The 7,834-nt window shown below is 28.0% G+C and overlaps 1 long non-coding RNA gene across 1 annotated transcript; it reads right to left on the reverse strand.

The window, feature by feature from the left end:
• Window positions 1–1,736: 1,736 nt before the first annotated feature.
• Window positions 1,737–2,401, reverse strand: LOC116021166. Its single transcript, XR_004098925.1, has 2 exons — window positions 2,317–2,401; window positions 1,737–2,188 (listed from the first exon to the last, which is right to left on the reverse strand). It is a non-coding gene; the product is annotated as an uncharacterized LOC116021166 (long non-coding RNA).
• Between the last annotated feature and the right edge of the window lie 5,433 nt (window positions 2,402–7,834).

Consider the following 7,834-nt stretch of genomic DNA (forward strand, 5'->3'; position numbering starts at 1 on the left):
ATTTAAACCATTTGGCCTTGGGGATTTTTCCAGATGAATGCTGAAAAGTGCCTTCTTCACTTCATCAATAGTGGCTCGCCAAAGAAGGGTTGCGTTTTGCTGATCAGAAATGGACTGGTTGATGCTATCATGTACCGGGTGAAAGGTTACCTGCCTTGGAGATGAACACGGATTGAAAATAGTTGACAGTAATCAAAGCATTCAAGTCTGGTCCTTGTGATTTTTAGTTTCCTTCCTATGATGAGTGCCTAAATGCTTAATTGTTCATATTTTCACCTTGAATTTAACCTTATTTTTTTGCCATTTGTTATAATTTTGCCCAAAGTGTTCACCATTTGATTGATTCATTTGTGTTTAGATGTAATTCTTGATAACGGAGATTAATTAATTGAATAATTTTGAAGCGATGCATTTAGAGTTCATGGAGTCGAGAAGAAGCTAAGAAGATAATTAAAATACTCCCAAGAGAGCCAAATAGTGGTGTTTTCAAGGTTTTGATCATATAGACAAACCGAGACAAAAGTTGAACAAAATGTCAAAAGAGTTGAAATTCTTGTACAGCTTGACCACTGCTTAGTATTTTGACCATATCTCATAATAGGAATGTCCAGATCAAGTGATTCTTTTGCCATTGGAACGAAAACTTAATTAGAGGCTACAAATCTTATGAAATACCAGAACTTAATTCGGAATTTACAGGGGTCAAAATCATCATTGAAGTTGACATTTCAGAATTCCAATTTTCATACAACTTGAAGTTATACAAATTTGATGAAGACCATAAAGAGAAATTCTGAAGTTTTCAAAGTCAAAATAAATAAGGAATGACACAGATGTGCTCCACACTTGATTTCCCAACAAATCAATAATATTTAATTTGTGCATTTAAAATTTACATAAATCGACTTAATTTTTTTTAATAAAAAGTTAAAAATAAGCAAATTAATAAATGTTTATTTGATTAATAAATGATAAGTAAAATGAGACAAAGAGAGTGTTAATTAGACCATGGAAGATTTTAGGATAAAAAGTTAGAGAGCAATTGCCCTTATACAAATTATTTGTTTGGACATTTTTAAAATGCTAGTTATATTAAACAGTGTAGCTTTTGACAAGCATCATAAATCTTTTATATATATAAATTAATTTTTTGTTTATGAATTGATAAATCTCATTATATTATAAATGAATAAGATGAAATTGCATAAAACAAAATCTAAATAGTGTCACAAATGTATATCTTTACAAAATCATTTTTAATTATTGATAAAAAAAAATTAGTGTAAAAGCAATTAAAGTATAGGACATATAATTATAAAAAGAAAGAAATTTATTTATTTGTTGTAATTCATACCTCCACATTGTACATATCTCAAATAACATATTGTAAATATTTTGTCACTCATTTGTACTACAAAATGTTCTTGAGTTTACTGTACATATTAATTTTAATACTTATGTTATATATTTCATGGCCATATTATTATATACTCCATCTGTAACATTTTATTTGTCCTACTTACTATTTATTAGTCAAACCAACTTTTTTTCTATGTTTATTTTCTTTAGTATCTTTTACTTATTTTTAAATTTAATTTTTTTTTGTGTTTAATAGTGCTTTTAGTATAGTTTCTAAATATACAAATTTTGTATACTAATACTAAACTTAATATTATGAAAAATTGAATTAAAAATAACTTTTCTCAAGTCTCGTTGACCAAACCAGACACAGAGACGAAAGGAGTAACATTTTAGTACTTTATAATTATTACGCAAGATATTAATTTTATAATTCATATAATTAATAAATGTATATACTAATCCTTGCCAATGGTGAAATACTAGTAGTCTAGTACAAAGGAAAATGACAACTTAACTAGAATTTTCATCCATATTCATGAGAAGTTGTCAAGCCCAAATTAGCCAACATGACTTGCCTTTGATGAGATCGCAACGGCGCCGTTAACCTCCGATCATATTCAGACGTTCGCCGCCGTTGCCCGGACGGTCATGCAACCGTCACATATACTCCAGCTCCATATCTATGTCCGCTCGACGAAACATTTCTCTCATAATCGTCGCTACTCTCATAATTAGTTCGTCACGGAAACTGAAATATTCGTCACTATTTTGACTCTTGCTTCCTGCCATCTGGAAAAACCGTCGCTGAAAGTCCAGAATAATCTCACTGTAAATACAAATACAAACACCCAAATCAGCATTCATCGCCAGCTTCTTGCGTTCATAAATAAAAAAAATATATAATCGGAGAAATTTTAAAAATAAAAAATAAAAAATAAAAGAAAAGAAAAAGACCGTCCAATCATCACTTTTCACGAGCCATGAGAGCAAGCTTTCTGTGCATTTTGTTTCGTAAATTTGTGACAGTATTTATAACCTGCGGATTCTCCATTAAAGACATGGTATCTGCTGCTACCCTTCGCTAGCAACGAAGGGTTAACCTTTGGGTCGTACGTGTCCTTGCAGCTTAAAAGTGACGGTTTTGAGGCACGATTTCGTCCACTCAAACATCTTTTCATCTTTAAGTTTAAATTATTATTATTGTTATGTATATAGTATACCGTATATGGAGTATTATTTAATTATGAGAAAATGATGTTTTTTCATTAAGTATACATATATATGGTAGAATCAGTACATAAATTATTAATATACATAAAATTAGTCCAACACTAATAAATTATGTTAATATAAATAATCCATTTTAAAATTTCAAATTATTGAGGGACGCCTTAGTCATTTTTTATTTGTATCATTTTGTATTAAATAAATAATTAATCATTGAATTTGACACACTTTTTTTTGTCATTGGAGTGTAGCTAAAAATTAACATTACACTTCAAATTCTCAAATTATTGAAAGACATTAGTCATTTCATAGAGTTTTTTCAAATTTCTTCAACTAAATCTTCATCATATATACCGATTCTCTTCATTTGTAATAAAGATTTGCTATGATCGAATATGCTTATATGCTTGTTTTTTGTGATGTATTGTTGCAAATGAAAAATTGAAAATACAATTATGGTAGAACCACTACTCTCTCTTTTATTTTTCTTTTTCTTTTTTTAAAAAAATGTAAATAACGTCTTAAATGAAAAATGTTTATAAATTGAAGACTCACTCCAACTTATTGACATGAAAACAACAACTAACATACTTAAATTCCTAATATTTATTTTAGCTAGTGATATTCAGTAAATATAGAAACCAAAATAATTTTGAATTTTTAGCTATGGTAAAAAAAAATGTATCTGTCAAACTCAATGACTAATTAATTATTCAATACAAAATGATATAAATAAAAAATGACTAAGGTATCCCTCAATAATTTGAAAATTAAAAATGCATTATTAATATTAGCATAATTTGTTAGTGCTGGACTAAAATTATCACTTTACACATAATTAAAGAAAAAATGTGCGTATAATAATAATTTATGAACGAAGTCTACAACCCTATTTTTCCTTTAATTATTTATTTTCAATCTATGAACTTGCACCGTCACCGTCATATCTGAGTCTATTATAGGACTGTATGACAAATTATAAGTATCGTCCATTTGTCCATTCATATATGGTCCGGAAATGCCCGTAAGGGCAGCCTGAGTGGCAAGACCAAGACGCTCGCGGCCGTGAGGTCCTGAGTTCGAAACCGTCTGCCACCCGGGTTTGAGCCGGTCAGCTATGGGCAACCTAGGCTGGTTAACCTCCTTGTGGTCCTTTGCCGGCTAGGATCACAGGGCGAGGGTTTACTCACATACTCGGAAGAGGAGTGGGGTTTGCCTCGATAAACCCAATATATGGTCCGGAAATTAAAATAAACATTATAATCTTAACTTTTAGGACAACCGTCACTTTTAATACTAATATAAGTTTAGTTTTTGTTATTCAAGGCGTATAGAATTAGTCGCTGATAGTGACTAGATGAAATTGATTTGTTCAGGACTTATCATTAAATTTATATCGTTAATAATTGATGAGATACTAAGTTTATGCTATAAAATGATTTTGATGGATATAGTAATAACCACATAAAATGTCACAAGAGTTTTATGAAGTCAAATAATACGGGGTTGTGTATGGTCCACTTATATTATTAATTTAAGTGTTTATACGATTCGAGTAGTGAAGTACAACTATTTGCTAAGGGAGTAGGAGTGTAATAGTGTAAAATGCTAAGAGTAAGATTCCGATACAAAATAAAAACATACGGAGTACTACTTATATTATATATATCTCTTGAAATATGAAGTGTAGTCATTAAGATGGGGTTTTTAGGCGACGGTGTCTGGCTTGTTGTGTTTGGGCAATGACTCCGATCTAATGAACATTGAACGATATTAATGATATGATGTCTGGCACACATGTTTAATCAACTTGATGAGTTGATCGAGTTGAGCGCCAATAGTCGAAACTCAAAACATGGCTCGATTCAAAATCAATCAAGATCTAATTTTTTAAACTTGAGCTCAACGCGAGTCGAATATGAGTTCGGCTCGAATACGTTCACTATTTTTAAAATATTTATATAATCTATACTATTAATAAAAACAATATCCTCAGTTTTAACTTCCCGCCCAAAACAGACCTATAATATTATGGTTTGCGTAATATTATAAAATATGGTAATACAGTTCCTATCCCTAATACAATTGTAAATTAAAATAGAATTCCTAAAAGAAATAAACTTTCAATAAATTAGTTAAACCCATATCATAGATCTACAAATATTGAACTACAAAGTCTATTATGGACCTATTATTTAAATGATGATCTAGAGATGTTTTGATTGTGTTTCATTTATGGGTTGGAAAATATTTAGAAACAAAACTAAATGGTTTCCAGACATCTATTACTATTTATGATAACAAACAAAAGTTTAAGACAAAAACTTGTGTGAGACCGTCTCATGGTCTCAATCCGTGAGACGGGTTGTATCTTTAATTAACGAGGTCAAAGATCCGACTCATTAATCAAATATTTGATCCATTAATCAAAGATCTGACCCATCTTATGGATTGAGACTTGTAAGACGGTCTCACACAAGTGTTACTCAAAGTTTAAAATATCACCAAAGTAGATTCTGAAACAAAACTCAGATATCAATGTAAAATTTTAAAATAAGAATGTTTTTTCATGCAAGGAAAACAATTATACAATATTTATCAATATCTATATAATAAAAAAAATATCAATTTCTCTTTTTATCCATTTATGTAGACATATATTATATTTATAATATTTTGTACAATATGAAAATATATACACATTTTTTATAGAATTGTGATTACTGGCGTAATTATACACGTTAATTACTACACTGATTACTTATTAAAAAAATATTTTAAAATATGTCTAAACTCATACTCTTAATTAAAAAATAAAAAATTTTTAAACATTCGTCTAAATATGTAATATATTTAGGGACTACATTAATCCATATAAATTAAAAAATTAAATTTTTTTAATTTATAAATGTAATTTTCTTAATTATAATTAATAAAATGTGTTAGTACATATTTATATTTTTAAAAATGTATGCATACATATACTTATGCACTATATTAATCATACAGAATTAAAAGGCTATTTTTTAAACTTTTTAAACTTTAATTATTTTAATTATAATATATCAATATAAATTATAATTGCAAAAATTACATTATAGAATTTGGATATATACATATTAATAAATATTATTTGTATATACACTGCATTACACAATCATATAAGAAAATGCATCTGATTAGAATTTAAAATCACATATACAATGTTTAAAATTTACAATTTTTTAAATTTCTATGTATAATATTCTTAGTTATTATTCATATTGTTAGAATTATAATATATATAAAATACGATTAGGAATAATTCAATTTAATTATGTAAATTTTTCTATATAAATTTATATATACCTGATTAGAGATTATATTAATCATACAAAATTTTAATTTTGTATGCTATGATAATTGATACTTGACTAAATATATACAAAAATATAATATATTTTAATATTTTTATATTTTAAATTTTTTTATTTAAATTCATAATAAAAAATTTTCCGTGCACCGCACGGGTAAAACACTAGTAATAATAATAATAATAATAATAATAATAAGTGATTTACATAAATATTATAACAAACTCATTACATCTTGATGATTTTATCTACTTTATAACAAATAAACATAAATAAATAAGTATTTTAATTAAACTTGTAATATTACACTTATATTAAGCAATATATATATATATATATATATATATATATATATATATAATTTGATTACACTCACAAATTGCTCGAGCCAAGTATTAAAAGACTTAAGTTAAGATAAACTTATTATTCTAACTCAAACTCATATCAACTCGACATTAATTGGATCAAACTCAAGTATTTATCAAATTGAATAATTTGATTCATTCACCTCCCTTACGCTATATTAAGGTTTATGAATAACTTTGAATTAAATTTATGGACTATTTTATATTCAATATTCAATCATATTAAATCATCAAACCACACATGACATAATTGGATAGATAGAATAATTTTAAAAATAAAACACTCAAAAACATTTTCAAAAAAAAAAATTGGCATCATAAATCAAAAGACACACACGTTATTCAGAGATGACTCAAAAGTTTCTTCAAAAAAGAGAGATGACTCAAAAGTTGTGACAAAGTGTGGAGGGGTACGGCCCTGTGGCAAGGCGACACCTTAAAGATGACGAATTCTTGCTGACGGTTACGTGGCGACCAACAATTTGACAACGCCATAACATGATGACACGTCCCCCAACACTTTGCCATGTGTTAGACATGTATACTTGAGGAGCCAACATTTATTATTTTGGGCATTAATAGAGGATCCACTGCCTTGAGATAACAAGGATATTTTAGTCTATTCAATAATCATACAACGAGAACCTCTGGCTAAGAGTATAATGAAGTTGGACTTCAGGTTAAGAATATTGAATAGACATATTGACCAAGTTTATGAATTTGATCAAATTTGACCATGACCTTTACCAAGTTTGGAACAAGTGTTGTGTGGAAGGGATGTTACATGATATTCGTAATGGAAAGGTTCATTATAATATATATACATATATTTTATTGTCAACTAGGTAGTAATGACATATTGCTAGGCGTCACTCATGACGTACTTACAAATTATTTAATAATGAGTTATTAAATATTATTCGTTGTTAGTATGACTATTAACCTATAAAGTCACACATTAATGGTTCGTGGTAATGCAAAGAACTTTAAAAGAAATCGATAAGGAGTTATCGATATTAAATTAATACATTAATAGTTGGTTAATAAAGTAACTCAATATTGTGTAGTTTTGGCCTTTTAAAGGCTAGCACTTTTGAACCCAAATCAGGCTATATAAACAAGTCTTGACCTTCTCTTAAAGAGATTGAGAAGAAAAAAAAAAAGATTTTAGTCAGAAAAATTGATTTTCATGTGAAAATCTCTTAGAGTACGTTCTTGCGTGCTCGACCGGTGGACGGTTGAGGATTTATTTCTGTCAAAACACGCTTCAAGGGTAAGATCATTAATTCAACTCCCTCCTCAAACGTATAATTTAGAAAAAGTGATTGATGCTTCCGTTGCGCAATTGTATGGGGTATTCTAACACTGCACCATGCTCAACTCGTACCATGAAATAATATAATATTCATAGTGACCAAAAAGCTCTCATAAAGAGTTAATTGTAAAGTCCTATAACATTAAAAAAAAAAAAAAAAAAAAAAAAAAAAAAAAAAAAAAAAAAAAAAAAAAAAAAAAAAAAAAAAAAAA

The sequence above is a fragment of the Ipomoea triloba genome, chromosome 5 (genome assembly GCF_003576645.1).
Source record: "Ipomoea triloba cultivar NCNSP0323 chromosome 5, ASM357664v1".
In the NCBI taxonomy this organism is placed as follows: Eukaryota; Viridiplantae; Streptophyta; class Magnoliopsida; order Solanales; family Convolvulaceae; genus Ipomoea; species Ipomoea triloba.